The sequence below is a fragment of the Macaca mulatta genome, chromosome 3, assembly GCF_049350105.2.
Source record: "Macaca mulatta isolate MMU2019108-1 chromosome 3, T2T-MMU8v2.0, whole genome shotgun sequence".
Taxonomy (NCBI): Eukaryota; Metazoa; Chordata; class Mammalia; order Primates; family Cercopithecidae; genus Macaca; species Macaca mulatta.
In genome coordinates, this window is record NC_133408.1 from 85,158,826 (window position 1) to 85,175,716 (window position 16,891).

The following is a 16,891-nucleotide window of genomic DNA, read 5'->3' on the forward strand; positions in this document are numbered from 1 at the left end:
TACTAAAAAATACAAAAAATTAGCCGGGTGAGGTGGCGGGCGCCTGTAGTCCCAGCTACTCGGGAGGCTGAGGCAGGAGAATGGTGTGAACCCGGGAGGCGGAGCTTGCAGTGAGCTGAGATCCGGCCACTGCACTCCAGCCTGGGTGACAGCGCGAGACCCCGTCTCAAAAAAAAAAAAAAAATTATTTTAGGCAGATAGAGAGGAAAAGGGGTCCTTGGAATGTTTTCGTTTTTGAAGCAGCTCCAGAAACATTTATTGTCCAGCAGGAAAGCCCTGGCTCTTAGAGCCTGGCTGGCAACCTTTGATATGCAAATGCAGGCCATTAGAAACTGGGTCCACCCAACATGGTGATTCCACTGTTGTCCTCTTGCCCTTGCCCCTACATGTGCCTGGCAACATGGCCACTCCCACATATCCCCACGCGTGTAGAACATCATGGTGCACTGTATTTGCATATTAAAAGGCTAGGGTGGGAAGGCCAGTTTTTTCGTGGGCCACGTGAATGACATGCCTGGTCAAACCAATCCCTTGAGCCCTATGCAAATCAGACAACACCTCCTGCAGCCTCTTTATATACCTGGCTGGTGTCCCCTGAAAGGGAGTTTCCTCTCTTGGCTTTGGAGCCCTGCTCCCTCTGTCTCTGTACAGGGGAGCTTCTTCCTTCTTTCTTCTTCTTTCTTGTCTATTAAACTCTCTGCTCCTTAAAACCACTCCACGTGTGTCCATGTCATTTTATCTAAATCATGTGAGACAAGAGCCCTGGTACTCCTCCACTCCTTGTATTACTTTCTCTATACACCTTCCAACCGTGGCTGGGAACTTGCTCCAAATTAATGAACCTCTTAAACCATCACACGGTCTTTTCCCTTGGGTTTTGTTTATCAAGGACTGTCAATCCAGAAGATGAGGGTGGCTTTATCAGCCCACCAGTAAAGCACCCTAGGTATAAATGCGGCCCAAAGCCAGCTTTGCTGTGCCTTCCAAGACACTGTGATCTATACTGCCGGGCACAGGCACACTGTGGCCAGGTTCATTCCCTCTGCCCTGCCATACCACATTCCTTGCTTCCTTCCCTTCTCCACCAAAATGTGTTATCAGGACTCAGTTGCTTCTAAGATAAAGATGTGCATCCAAGATGTGATATCCTAAACCACTGCTGTGTTCAGATCCATGATACGTCTTGTCTTCTTGGTTGGAAAAAAGTACCCTGAGTTCTAAGAGGTTCAGATGAGCAGGTTCTCAAGGTGACGCAGTGCTGCTGCAGGAGAAAGCAGTGAGGCCTCCTGCCTCCTCTCTCCTTCCCTTGGATCATATTGCTGCTCAGGAATAACAGTTCAGTCCGTGATCTAAATATATCTTACACTGAATGGCCCAGCATTGTGGTATTGATTTTTTAAGTTAAAAATACAAGATGAACTATCAGTTTTCACCTACAAAATTCTGTTTCTAAAGCTTCAAAATCCTTTTTGACACAGACTTTGTTGGGCCATTTACACAGCTCTCCTCCAAAGGGGAATCTAAAACTCTTCCTAATACCTAGCTGGTGCTATGCCCCCATTCCCTCTAGTGGACCCCACAAGCCTCCCTGGGAGGCTTTTCTTCCAGGAAATCCTGCACTCTCCAGCCCCAGAAGGATCGGGTGCTGGTGGCCAGGCTTGTGCTAGATAACACTGCTCTTGGGCCAGAGATGGTCATGGCACCCAAAGGAGCTAATTAATTAGCTGCTCAGTGACCAAAAATAGTTCCTTTCCTGATAATTCTAAAAGACAAGAGTGGTAGGTGTAAATTCTGTGAAGTCCTCCAAACCGTACGCCAAGAGCTGTGTAAGGACATGGCCAAGAAATAGGATATAGTTCAGAAAGAGAAGAGGAGAGATGCCTAAGTCCCTCATCATTTTGCAAGTGAAGCTGTCTGCTGTATAATCTTATTACTCTGATCCTTCTCTCCTTTTCCCCCTTTTATGGTCATTTGAAATTAGCTCAAGTAGGTTTCACTTCCTTGCAATCAGTGATTCTGGAGGGAGTGAGACATTCCCTGCTTTCAAGGGTACCCCAATTCATCTACAGATGAAAAGCAGCAAAAGTATCTCTCTTTAATTTGATACAGACATTCAACTATAATCCAACACCTACCCTAGTTACCAGAACTCATGCCCTTGAAGTAGAGAGAAACATGTTTTTTTATTTCTTATCTGTATTCCCAGAAAGGCACTTCATTTAGCTGGAACCCAAAGCGTATTTTACATAGCTAACTGAGACTCAATTTTAATTTACAGTAGTGGGCTCAGGGTCAGAACTCAAGCATAAAGTGCCTATACAGCAAAATACGAAGATATGAGAAAGGTAAGTGAGCGTTTACATTTATTCCAGTATTAAAAAATTTTATTAGATAAAGGGCTCACTTTTTTCATGTACTTGGTAATAAGTTGCTGTCATTAAAATGTGTGCCTGGCCTAGGGATGGGACCCAAACAGGAGAATGTGATCAGAGAAGGAGCTATTAAAGTGGTGTTGGAAAGCACTCTAATGCTGCCACTATGACCAGACTGTGAGCCGCAGAACCCTTGAGAGCTGGTCCCTCTGGTGCAAGGATGCTTTCAGATTACACTGCAGCTGGGAGCGGTGGCTCACGCCTGTAATCCCAGCACTTTAGGAGGCTGAGGTGGGAGGATCACTTGAGGCCAGGGGTTCAAGGCCAGCCTGGGTAACATGGTGAAACCCCGTCTTTACTAAAAATACAAAAATTAGCCGGGCATGATGGTGGGCGCCTGTAATCCCAACTACTTAGGAGGCTGACGCAGGAGAATCACTTGAACCTGGGAGGCAGAGGTTACAGTGAGCTGAGATCATATCACTGTACTCCAGCCTGGGGGGAAAGAGTAAAACTCTCAGAATAAATAAATAAATAAATAAATAAATAAATAAATAAAATTACACTGCATTTGCCACACTGCTAAAGGGAAGCAGGATATGGGCTAGTGGAGACCTTTTTCCGTAGGGCTAACACAGCATCTGGGGAGCAGTATCAGGCAACATCTTCAGCTTACTATGATCCATGAAAGAGAAAAACTCAATGGTGCTGATGGCTAAGGTGGACGGACTGCCTTCTGCCACAGCAGAAACCTTTAAGGCATTAAAAACCTGCGTCAGCTGGGCGTGGTGTCTCACGCCTGTAATCCCAGCACTTTGGGAGGCTGAGGCGGGTGGATCACGAGGTCAGGAGTTCAAGACCAGCCTGGCCAATATGATGAAAGCTCGTCTCTCCTAAAAATACAAAAATTAGCTGGGCATGGTGGCACACACCTGTAGTCTCAGCTACTCAGGAGGCTGAGGAGGTTGATGAATCGCTTGAACCTGGAAGATGAAGGTTGCAGTGAGCCCAGATCACACAATTGCACTCCAGCCTGGGTCACAGAGCAAGACTCCATCTCAAAAAAAAAAAAAAAAAAAAAAAAAAGACAAACCTGCTTCATCTCACCAGACTCAGCTTTCATCTTATAAACAAAGACCATATAAAATGACAGACTCATATGACTTCCTGTTCTGTCTTCTCCCTGACTCAGGGCCAGACACTACTTCCATAAACTGTACAACATCTCTCTGTCATGGGGTCAGACAGTTTGAAGAAACTACAGTGGTCTCTGTCTGCCCCATTCCTCTGCCTGGTCTCTGAACACTGGCCCTATACATCCCTGGAGACACAGCAGTGACCAGAACAAAGCTACAGAGGGAGGCACAGACATGGCAGAGGATGTTGACCTAACTCCTTCAGTATTTGACACACAAATTTGATAAAATATAACAGTATACAGGGACTCTGATTTAAATAATATCAGTTAAGTAGATGTCTTTCAAGATCTTAACAATCAAAGAATAGACTTTGTTTTCTAATATCCATGGACCATTTACCAAAAATTGATTACACATGGGCCTCAAAGAAAACCTTGATAAATTATGAAATGCATAAAGAGTGGTGATAACATTTTCTGACTGCAAAGCAACTAGGATAGATACCGTATTAATAATACAAGTTTGAAGTTTAAAAATACCTTAACCATTTGTTAACAATTTAACCTTTGGTTAAAAAGGAATTTTAAATTGCAATTACATACTGCTCAGAAATGAAAGACAATGAGAATGCCACAAAAGGAATACAAATAAAATTATGTGCAATAGTGGAATCCATAGCATTACATAGGATTGCCATCTAGCCAGCACTGGCTGGGTCAGCCATGCTGACCCACATTAGGACAGGGCAATGCTTCTGTGAGGACTGGAAAACAGCACTGCTTTCAGCCTCTCTCGGGGCAACCGACCCTTGCAAGGTGCAGCAGCTAAAGGGTGAATGCAGGCACAGCAAGGGCTCTCCAGGATTCCCAGGGCAGTGTGCATTCTGACTAGACACTGGTAATTAAATATTGTATAGTTTAGTTGCTATTGTTATAAAACAAGAAGAATGTAAATCAGGAACCTGAGAATTCAATCCTTACATTTCTTAAAATCAGGAGAAAAAGAGCAAAGCAAACCCAAGGAGAGCAGGAAGAGGAAGTGAATAAATACCCAAATGTGTAGGCTACCTTGCACCTGCCTCTTCTGTCCCTCTTTGCTCTTCCTGCCCTGGTCCTGGGAGGCTGAGTGGGAGGAGGCATTCATGAGCTCCCTCACTCGCTGCCTCCCAGTTGGGTTCAGCCAATGTGGAACACACAGAAGACTGGAAGGAGGGAGAAGTGAAGGTCAGAGCATGCCCCCACACAGTTCCCTCACTGTAGGCTGTGAGCTGGCCCCTCTCTGGGGGCTCCTCCTCCTTCTGGGCTAGTGCCCGTGCCCACCTGTGTCTGCTCATGCCTGCCCAGCCACCTTGCTGTCTCCTGTGCTCTGCCCATGCCTTGGTCAAGAGTCCTTTTATGAAAGGCTCCTTAAACTAGCCACCTTGAGTTCACCATAATTTCCTGATTGGATCCTGACTGACATACCAACAATCACCACCACCACACAGAACAATAAAAACAACAAAACAAAACAAAACAAAACAAAACAGGGGCAGGGGAAAGTAGCCACCTAAATTAAGTTGCCACCTAAATTAAGCAGCTATTTTTTCACAAGGATATATAGACGCATATAGACACACACGTGAAACTCTAGTTTGTCTAGTTTTTTTATATCTATTACTCAGAAAAGTTATTTGAATATATATTTGAATGTATTATTTCCTAAGTTCTTTATTATGATATTTATTACTCTAGTCCTTTAGATGGCAATCTTTTATTCTTTAAAAGCTGTTTTCCCTATCAAGGACAGTTATAATCTCCTTTCACATTTCTAATCTTATTTATTTGCTTTATTTTCTCTAATGTACATGTATGTACATCCACGTATAAAAACAGAAAAAATGTATTTGAAAAAATGAAAAATAACTATAAAATTTAGAGAGAAATATATATGAAAAACTAGAAAAACTATAGAAATACATATGTGTAGTTCAATTAGAAAAGAAAAACTAGGCCGGGCGCAGTGGCTCAAGCCTGTAATCCCAGCACTTTGGGAGGCCGAGATGGGCGGATCACGAGGTCAGGAGATCGAGACCATCCTGGCTAACACGGTGAAACCCCGTCTCTACTAAGAAATACAAAAAATAGCCGGGCGAGGTGGCAGCGCCTGTAGTCCCAGCTACTCGGGAGGCTGAGGCCGGAGAATGGCGTGAACCCGGGAGGCGGAGCTTGCAGTGAGCTGAGATCCGGCCACTGCACTCCAGCCTGGGCTACAGAGCGAGACTCCGTCTCAAAAAAAAAAAAAAAAAAAAAGAAAAGAAAAACTATAAGGAAAAAGCAAATAAACAATACCAGTAATATAGAAGATTAGAACTGCCACCAGTAGGGAAAACAGCTTTTAATGAATTAAAATAAAGGTCTCTAAAGGTCTAATATAATAAATTCCAAAATCCTGATGAAATGTTTAATTTCCTGAAAAAATACATACTGATTTGATCACATAGAAACTGTATACCTTTTGTTTTTCTCATTGCAATGACATTCCCATTCTAACTCCCCAACATGATTTCATCCTAATGCTATAGTTATTTATGACATAAACTCTTTTATTAATTATAACATTCTTTTCTCTGATAAAAATATGTATAAAGATTTAAATTTAATTAAAAAAAAATTCTTGGCTGGGCGTGGTGGCTCACGCCTGTAATCCCAGCACTTTTGGAGGCTGAGGCAGGTGGATCACGAGGTCAGGAGACCGACACCATCCTGGCTAACACGCCACGGTGAAACCCCGTCTCTACTAAAAATACAAAAAATTAGCTGGGCATGGTGGCAGGCGCCTGTAGTCCCAGCTACTTGGGAGGCTGAGGCAGGAGAATGGCGTGAACCCAGGAGGCGGAGCTTGCAGTGAGCCAAGATCGTGCCACTGCACTGCAGCCTGGGCAACAGAGCGAGACTCCATCTCAAAAAAAAAAAAAATTCTTTTGATCTCCAGCTCTAAGTGTTAAACCATTTCTTCCAGGTTGAGTAATCAATTAGTATTGTTAGAGTTATCACTAGTAGCATACAGTTGATCCAAACAAAATAAGCACATGTCATTTATGATAAAAGTCTCTTATCATGAAATCATCTTTAATGATTTACAAGTCAATAACTCAATCAAGTCAGTCCTGCTTCAGTTTGATGAACATAAAGAACTTGAAAACACCTCACTTGGGGCAAGATTTGTTACCCAGTCCCAGAGTAATGCACTTTCTGGGAAGTATATAAAAAAGACTTACCACGCCTTATCAGATGATCGATAATTACACCTGCTATTCTTTCACTGAGAAGTACATTGATTAACTCATAAAAGGCAAGAAAATTGACATCTTACTAATTTCATTACTCTTTTACTGATATAATATTGTAATAAAATGATTTAATCTTAGCATGCTTTAAATATACTTTTGTCATAATCTTAGAGCTACAGATTTAGTTGTTTTATTTGTGGAAAATATCTACCATATAATATAAATGGCAAAGCCAGTCCTCTTTGTCAAACCAATTAGCCAAATAAGATTTTTTTCAGAAAAATGTCTGACTTCATCTTAAAATCCAGATAAATGTGTTAATGTACATTTTAAAGAATATTAGAAATATGACTAGAAATAAAGTAAAAGATGCAATTTGTAAGAGTACTAAGACATTCCAGTAAGAGAAAATAATGAAGATCTAATATATTTATCCATTTTAAAGTAAGTCTTATGAACAAGATAATAAATCACTCATTACTTAATTTGCTATAGTGCAATGTAATTTGCAGCTAAAATTACCAGCTACTTAAGAAGAGTGCAGCATAATAGCCGTGGCCTCCCTTCTGTAATTGTGTGCATATGATTTGGTTTTGAGGGACAGTTAAATGAGTCTCATGTATAAATACCAGAAATAATTCCAATAGTCTTGTTAAACATAATTATAACATAATTTATATATTTTAAAAAGTGAAAAGAATATTTTGCTAAAAATTATCAGTCTAGCAGTTAGTCTATAATTTTGTTTTGTATTAATAGTAGGAAAAAATTATTGAATGTTTTACAAGATGGCAAATGACTATAAATAAACAAGGTATGATCTGATTTGATAAACCAGATTTTGACTACCTTAATTAATAATACAACCCTAATCTGAGAGAGATTGGGTACAAGTTTTATTCATGCATTTCATTTAATAGCCTTGAAAATGTTGATAGTTCAGGAAACATCACAACTGTGTTTACAAGAATCAATAGCAAAAATCTCTTTGAAGAGACTGTTCTCTTAGCTGAGGGATGAGTGCTGAGGACAGGTGTAAAGAAATGCTTACATTTAAATACGGGTAGGGTTTGTTTCCAATATTCAGTCTTTCTTACAGTGCTCTCTTTGCCTTGTTCTCTAGTAAGTCTCCCTTAAGAACTCCTTGCATAGTAGATAGGCAGAGGCAAAGTCATTAAAATGAAACTTGTCATTACTCCACATACCATACATCTGAAGAATTCCGAACATCACAAACACGCAGGACAAAGCATCCCCTCCTAACACCACCCTTTATTCTTAACTGAGCTGTATAAGGCAGAAACAGAAGGGAAGCTCAAAGGGTTTATGAAGTCTTGATTTATTATTTTGAAAAAGGTTTTCCCTTTGTTCAATATCCTCAAAGTTTTATGCCCTGTGGGTAATGCACAGGCAAAATTTGAGGGAGGCAAGGGGGAACGCCCCCTTTTATGAAGGGTTATTATGAACACAGGTTTATTCTAGCAGGTCAATTTTAGAAAAGAATAGATATAAGTTGAGGTTTTGAGTACAGGATTCCATAGAATCTCTATGCTTGAGTGCCCCTTGGAAAGTCTTTTACCCCTAATCATGTCCTCTGGTGGGAGGACACTGTCCCATGAGACTGTGAGTTCCTTGAGGACAGAGATGATCAATCCTAACTCTCCCTGCATCCCCAGCACCCACACAGTGCCCGCACAGAGCATTCACACTTGGACACTTACAGAACCGGTTCATTCATTCACAGAGGAGAAAGGTGATGTGTTGGATGGAACTTAAACAATGGGAACTGCCTGAATAAGCCAAAAGCAGTTTTATTTACATAAAATGGTAAAGGTTGGAGTTTTTATCCTGATATCTAGCCTACCTGCCTCCATACTGATAGACAGGACTAGCTGGATTTCCTAGGCCGACTAAGAATCCCTAAGTCTAACTAGGAAGGTGACCGCATCCACCTTTAAACAGGGGGCTTGCAACTCAGCTCACACCTGACCAATCAGGTAGTAGAGAGAGCTCACTAAAATGCTAATTAGGCAAAACCAGGAGGTAAAGAAATAGCCAATCATCTACCGCCTGAGAGCACAGTGGGAGGGACAATGATCAGGATATAAACCCAGGCATTCCAGCCAGCAATGGCTACCCTCTTTGGATACCCTCCCTTGGTATGGGAGCTCTGTTTTCACTCTATTAAATTTTGCAACTGTACACTCTTCTGGTCCGTGTTTGTTACCGCTCGAGTTGAGCTTTTGCTCGCTGTCCACCACTGCTGTTTGCCCCCGTCGCAGACCCACCACTGACTTCTACCCCTCCGGATCAGGCAGGGTGTCTGCTGCGCTCCTGATCCAGGGAGGCACCCATTGCCCGCTCTGGATTGGGCCAAAGGCTTGCCATTGTTCCTGCTCCGCTAAGTGCCCGGGTTCGTCCTAACTGAGTTGAACGCTAGTCGCTAGGTTCCACGGTTCTCTTCTGTGACCCATGGCTTTTAATAGAGCTATAACACTTACCACATGGCCCACGATTCCATTCCTTGGAGTCTGTGAGGCCAAAAACCCCAGGTCAGAGAGTATACGAGGCTTGCTGCCATCTTGGAAGCGGCCCGCCACCATCTTGGGAGCTCTGAGAGCAAGGACCCCCTGGTAACAATATCATACACACACACACACACACACACACACACACTTCTAATTGACCCTTCTTGAGTCTTCTATCAGTGGCCCAGGCGTGCAAAAATCCTGTCTCAGGATGACCTGAGCCCCTCTTAATCATGTTCTACCAGAGCCACCTAGGGCCTCATACTCTGAAAGTTTTCCTATTCTCACCTCATCACTATGCAACTTTTCAATACCTATCGCCACAATAAGTTCTTTTTGGGCAGTGATAATAGACACATCAACTTCTATGAAACCCCTCCCATTAAAAGAGTCCTTGGTCAGCAAGGTCTCCCCATCCAGGCAGTGGGACAGGCTGCAGGGATCCTTCTGTAGGAAGGAAGGCCCTGCTTGCACTCAGACCCCACGTATGGCTGGGTACACTCAGGCCTGAAAACTGCTAGTCCCCGGCTCTTGACTTAAAACCATCAAGAGCAGCTGATTTTAAGTTTCTCTCAACTCTGTCCGACCTTTGCTTTGGAGAAGAGCCCAAAGTTCGGAGTGGTGGCTGTGTTCCTTTGGTTAAAGTTCCGCTCTGACATACTGAGTACCTCACCTTAAGTAGAGATGCTGTGGGACCGGCACGGCAGATGACCTCGGGGTGAACGCCAGTGCCCGGCCCGTCTCATGACTTGCTCTATTAATGCTCCCTTCCCTCTTCTGGAATGCCCGCCACTCCTTTTGTTTCAGCTCCTTCCTGCCGGCATTCAGATATGTCCACTCTTCTCCACATTCCTCTCACTCAAATAACCAGTTTTCTTTTCTCCTTTCCAGCAGACTTGTGGAAAGACATTGATACTCCTGGCTTCGTGTCTGTACGTCTCCATCAAATCTTACCCAGTTGTAGCCTGGCTGCAAAATCACTCTCAATTGAAACTTTTTTCACAGAGAAAAAAATGGGCAAGGAGGCTCCTTCGTGCAAATTCTAATGTTTTCAAGACAGGAGAGAGAGAAGCTCCTTTGTTAATTTGACAGTGCTTTACAGAGGAGACAGGAGCCCCCAAGATACCCCTGAGAATTAAAATAATAGTCATTGGCCTAAAAAAGCAGAGAACCGGATCCAGAGTAAGCGGCTCAGGAAGCAGAGTGATGCCTGGTGCCTGGAGAGTGTCACACGCCCGCAGGCCCTGGCTGAGGACACTTGCCTGCGAGGCGTCATCAGCTCTGGTTCTGATCAGCAGGAGTGACAGGGGACAGGGGAGCGTGGGTCTTCAGGGGGCCAGCGTGCCATATCTGGTCTTGTCTGGAAACCATTCACCACGATGGCAATCATGGGCAAGACTGTGAGGGGCTCAGTGGGTCTGATGCCACTGTTATGCTGGCTTCATAAAACAATTTGGGGCCTCATACCACAGGGCAAGCGGAGCTGGCATGAAAGGCTGCCCGCCTCCCACTTCTAACTGCCTCAAATACATAAAAATGCTAAATAAGAGGTAATGCTTTGTGCATATATCCAAGTTCAATATCAAAAGAGGTGCCAGGAATGAAGCAAAATCTAAAAGCCAGGGCGACTTGGCTAAAATGGAAGCCAGAGGTAGGCACAGGTATTTCGGAGACAGACCCGGGCCTCAGTCTCCAGGAGTGTGTGGCTTCTGATGCTCTTGCAGGGAGATGAATCCAGACCCCCGGTTACATGCTGGAAACCAGACACCTCGGAGGGCTGGCTTGTTGCTTCAGTGGAAAGAAACAGCACTGCCAACCAGCCCTAGGAAGCAGTGGCTCCAAAGAGGCCAAGAGGGATAGGAATTGCCTAAGAGGAGCATGTCCTAGACCCAAACCCCCAATGAGAATGAAGCCAGAACTCACACTGTGTGGGTAGTGAAGAGACACACATTACCCTAAACTGCTGAATCCTACGAGGCCCAGAAGAGGTTAATGTGAGCTGTCCCCTGGAGATACTGCCCGACCCAGACCCCGGGGACTCTCAGTGATAGAAAACCGCCAGGAGAGGCAGCAGGTGAAACACCAGGAGACTTTAACCCCAATAACTCAGGATAATAAAACAGCCCAAGAGAACACTTAAAATAAGAATGTCACCTTTCATTGTTTCAAGGTAAAGGAAGATATGGGAGTCATAAGACTGTAACAGGACCCTGCGGGAAAAGACCAAGTTGATTTGCAAAAGAAGCAAAGGAATTCTACAATGAAACGTCTAGCCATTGAAATAGAGAAATCAATAGAAGGTTGAAAGAGCAGACTTCAGAGAATTAGTCTATTGGAGAAAAGATTTGAGAAAATCACTCAGATGTCACCCGAAGATCTGGAAAATATGAGGGTTTCAATAATAGGGAAGAGAAATGAAAATGTCCATTATCTATTAAAAGGAGTTCCAAAAACAGAAAAAGAATATGGGAGAGGAGGGATGTTTGAAGGGATGATGGTGAAGTTTCCAGATATAAAGAAATATGGAATTTCTAATTGAGGCAGCACCACAACTCCTAATCTGAATAAATTAAATAAATCTACACATAGGTACAGCTTAGTAAATCTGCAGACCATAAAAAGACAACTACTTTAATTACCAGGAGAAGAAAGATTATCTCAAAAGTAATGTTAGGGTTCATTTCTGCAATGCACCTGTCAGAATTGGAACAGTAAGAGAAAATAAGCATGGCTCCCCCATGAGATGACATGCCAAACTGTGAAGCATTCCATGTTTTTTAAAGTACAATAAGCCAGGAATAGAAAGTTATATACCACATGCTCTCATTCATACCTAGAAACTAAAAATGTTGATCTCATAAAGGTTAAAAGTAGAGCAGAGGATACTAGAAGCTGACAAGGGAATGGGGAGGGAAGGATAGGTAGAGGTATGTTAAACGACATAAAATTTCAGCTAGACAAGAGGGATCAGTTCTAGGTTCTATAGCATGGTAAGATGACTACAGTTAACAGTAATATATTATATAGTTTCAAATAGCTATTAAATAGAAGGAGGGCATTGAATGTTTCCAAGACAAAGAAATGATGAATGTTTGAGACAGCAAATATGCTAATTACCTTGATTGCATCACTATCCACCACTTTGTACACCATGAATATGTACAATATTATTTGTCAATTTAAAAATAGAATTTTAGGCTGGGCACAGTGGCTCACGCCTGTAATCCCAGCACTTTGGGGGCCGAGGCGGGCGGATCACTTGAGGTCAAGAGTTCGAGACTAGCTTGGCCTACGAGGTAAAACCCTGTCTCTACTAAAAATACAAAAATTAGCCGGGCATGGTGGCATGCCCCTGTAATCCCAGCTACTCTGTAGGCTGAGGCAGGATAATTGCTTGAACCTGGGAGGCGGAGGTTGCAGTGAGCTGAGATCGCACCACTGGACTCCAGCCTGGGTGACAGAGCGAGACTCTGTCTCAAAAATAAAAAAATAAAATTTTAAAAAGTAATGGAAATTAGACAAAAGCACCTTTTTACAAAGCAGCAAAGGACTTCGGAAGATAATGCAATAATCAAAGTGCCACATGAAAATACAACAGCTATCCTAGAATTATATATTTAGCAAGTCTGTCTTTCAAGAATAAGGGTTAACTCAGCTATAACAAAGACCGAGAGAGTTTTTCATTCTAAATAGCTTAAAGATTATTTCAGCACAAAGAATACTGAATCTAGAAGTGAGTTGGATTTAAGAAACCATCTGAAGAGATGAAACTGGCAAACACTTTGATTCACTTAAATATGAACTGAGTGTAAAAATAATGATAAATGACCAGACCTAGAAGTTTACAAAAAGAAGGAAATAAAAGCAGCCCCAAGTATGGGAGGTGGGGGAGGGAAGCTGGGCATTGTAAGGCTTTTGTGGTGTTAGAGTACAATACAGAGATTAATGAGCTTCAGTGTTCATAAAGTTAATTATGCCTCTTAAAAAATGAAAGTTAACCACTAAATAATTGAAGTAGAACACATTACTTCCAAGTCAGTGGGGGACTGAGGGGAGGAAAGAAAGCTATAAAACAAAACGTATTTGATCCAATGGAGAGCAGAAGAGACAAAAAATAAAGGACCAAAAAAAAAAAAAAAAAAAAAAGCATGGTAGACCTTTTTGGCCAATGCTTATCTTCACACTCCATTTCCCTGTCCTCTCCCCTGTCTTCCTAACCCCTTGATTTACAGAATGACAAAGCCTCCCGGAAGATCCTCTTGACTCCGTGGCAGATCGGCTGCTGTGTTCCTGGTGTCTGTTCCCAGAGCTCTCAGAACTCCATCATCAGAACCCTTAAAATGCTCCCTTGTGAGTGCACATGGTGGAGGCTCATCTAAAAGTATTAATTCATGTGTTTCCTCTGTACATTAATTTGCTCTCCAGTTCCAAAAGATGGGTTTTCTCCCCTAGTCCAATGCAAAGAGGAAACAAAGAGGAGAAAGAGAGCCACAGCCTGAGCGCCAGATGATGTCTGCTGATGGAGAATTTTAGTGTCCAGGGGGAAGAAGTGGCAGGGGAGAGAGGGTGTCCTGGATAGGGAGGGATAACACATACCTTCTCCTTGGAGGGCTACAGGAAAGGCTGGAAGGAAGATGGTGCCCAGCCGTGCTCAGTGTAGGAGGCCCCCAGCCCCCTGCACTGTGGACCACAAATCATCCAACAGCCCTGGGCACTTATAACTCCCCCGTCATCTTGCCCTGAAATGAGAGTAAGGGACCTGAAGACCTTGGGTAGGGGTAGGACAGAAGGGACCTTGTCCACTGACCAGGATGAAACTGAGGAGAACCGATTATAAATTTTCTGAACAGCTGAAGCAGCTGTGGTCACGAGACCACTGCACATGGCCAGGCATGCTGTGGAGTGTACAACCTGCACGACATTCTTACTGCAGACACAGTGAGCTTTGTTTTAACTGCCAGTGTTGGGACAAAGACTCTCCTTGACCAGACTCTATTCAGAGTTCTCAAGCAGGCCTTGACCTTGGCCTAGAAGAACTACAACTTGCAGCGCAGGTGATTTCATCCACCCCACTACGGGAAAAGTCTTGAATAAACACCAGCATAGTTCCTATCAGTTCCAGGCTGTGTTCCTAGGATGACAATTCCAGCCCCCTTAAAATGCCTGCCTGAGAAAACTCAATGCTGCCAAAAGAATTTATTGTTTGTTTGGGGGGCCGAGGCAGGCAGATCACAAGGTCAGGAGTTTGAGACCAGCCTGGCCAACATAGTGAAACCCAGTCTCTACTAAAAATACAAAAAATTAGCTGGGCATGGTGGCAGGCGCCTGTAATTCCAGCTACTTGGGAGGCTGAGGCAGGAGAATCTCTTGAATCCAGGAAGTGAAGGTTGCAGTGAGCCAAGATTGCACCACTGCACTCCAGCCTGAGCGACAGTGCAAGACTCCGTCTCAAAAAAAAAAAAAAAAAATTTACTGTTTGTTTCAGACAACACCTGATGATAGGCCTCCGAGCTCACTTTTCTTAGAACATTTACTTTAGAAAGCTTGCAATTATATATTCTTTTTGTGCCCCTTTGAGACAGAAACCTTCTACCACCCAGAAATGTCCTCTCAAGTATGTGGGAGCCATCTCTTCGAAATGCAAACATTCAGTAAGATAGCTCTCTTGTCTCCCAGTTCCTGAGGGAGAGTAAGATCCTAACTTTGTGGGGCCCTGATCCAGTTGGCAAAACTATGTCCTGTCCTAAAGATAGAGACTTTTGTTTCTCCTCCAGGTAAGTGTCAATTAACAAACCCAGATGGCCTAAACCCATAGACTACCCCCTTACCTTCCTTTAGTCCCTTTCCTTTAGCACATACCACCTTTGTCTCAGGGGAGCTAAGCTGAGGTTTCACTGAGGTCTCTTCCTTACTGCAGTAGTACTGACTAGAATCTGTCTGGTCTTCGTAATTAGTGTCCAGCTTTGTGTTTCTTTGACAATTCCAAGCTGGGGCCAAAAGTTCCATGAGGGCAGGGTCATGCCTGTCTTGTGTAATTGGCCACCAGCAGAGTCAAGGTGCTCAGTAGATATTCACATAATGGATAAATGAACGTAAGATATTTTTTTCACTTAATTTGCACTATGATAGTGAGTTGCATCCCTTAACTGCCATCTTGCAAAAAATACAGTGCTGGACAAATGAATGCACCAAGAAAATGACTTAGGGTTTCTTGCACAAACTCTACCGCCAACTAATCATGGAGTGATTTCACTGCCATGGGTTTATTTTGTTTATTCAACAACCTTTACATCAGTCATGTAAAATGGTCTTCAGTTTCAAGCTTTCTTTCGAAATTTCCTCAGGATAAGAATGAACTAACACAATGATGGAGCAACAAAATTAGCTGCTTTGACACCTACTGTTGTAGAAGGCAAAAATATTTATTTATTATGGTGCTGAGGTATAAGATCTCTAACCATAATCTGGCAAGAACTGCAGGAATTATTGATATCTTGAGCTAAATGTCACAATCAGCATTCTTGCTAAGCAACAATTCATTTGTTATTACAAGTTCAAAATAAATTATTCAGGTAAGACAAAGACAGTCCATTTATAATTCAATTTGTGCTTTTTTCAGCAATATACATCTAAACATAGTGAATACAAGACATTACATAATAGCAAGAATTGTCAGCTATTAAATACATATAATTTAAGAAAGTGGGGTATAGAACAGCAAAAGGATTATAACATTAAAATACAATAATACTTGTGATATGTTACTGATGACAATATACAATTACCCATTAAAAAGTGATGTGGCTTGGCCGGGAGTGGTGGCTAATGCCTGTAATCCCAGCACTTTGGGTGGCTGAGGCGGGTGGATCATTTGAGGTCAGGGGTTCAAGACCACCCTGGCCAATATGGCGAAACCCCATCTCTACTAAAAATACAAAAATTAGCCAGGTGTGGTGGCGGGCACCTGTAATCTGTAATCCCAGCTATTTAGGAGGCTGAGGCAGGAGAATCGCTTGAACCCGGAAGGCAGAGGTTGCAGTGAGCCAAGATTGTGCCACTGCACTCCAGCCTGGAGGACAGAGTGAGACTCTGTTTCCAAAAAAAAAGAAAAGGAAAGGAGAAAAATTTTATGTTTATAATCTTATAATAATTAGTATGCATATGAATGTGGAAAAGAATATGGAAAAGGAAGGATACTTTTCTTTTTGGTCCTGTAATTATTGTCATTATTGATGTCATGGTTTTAGTGCCCAAAACCTGCACACACAATTTTTTGATGAGAGAGAGATCCTAGAAAGTACAGAACTTGACCAAAACAAATGAGAAACCTGTTGGGACAGGACAGTGTGCATTGTGCAGACTCTAGCACAAGACTCTGTGTTCAAATTCTGGCTCTGCCACTGACTAGCTAGGTATCCTTCAGCAAGTTAGTCAACCTCCGTAGACCTTGGCTTTCCCATCTACTTGTATTTCATAGGGTTACTCTGAGGATTAAATGAGTAAGTGCTTAAAACAGTATCTGGAGCATCATGAGTAGTTCAGTGTTGGCTAAGTATTATTTTTATTATTATCAAGTAACCT

The 16,891-nt window shown here is 42.7% G+C and overlaps 1 protein-coding gene and 1 pseudogene across 2 annotated transcripts in view; one reads left to right on the forward strand and one right to left on the reverse strand.

Moving 5' to 3' along the window:
- HECW1 (HECT, C2 and WW domain containing E3 ubiquitin protein ligase 1) overlaps positions 1 to 16,891 on the reverse strand; it is a 458,832-nt gene that overhangs the window by 353,101 nt on the left and 88,840 nt on the right.
- LOC114677201 (U6 spliceosomal RNA) lies at positions 11,988 to 12,088 on the forward strand (annotated as a pseudogene).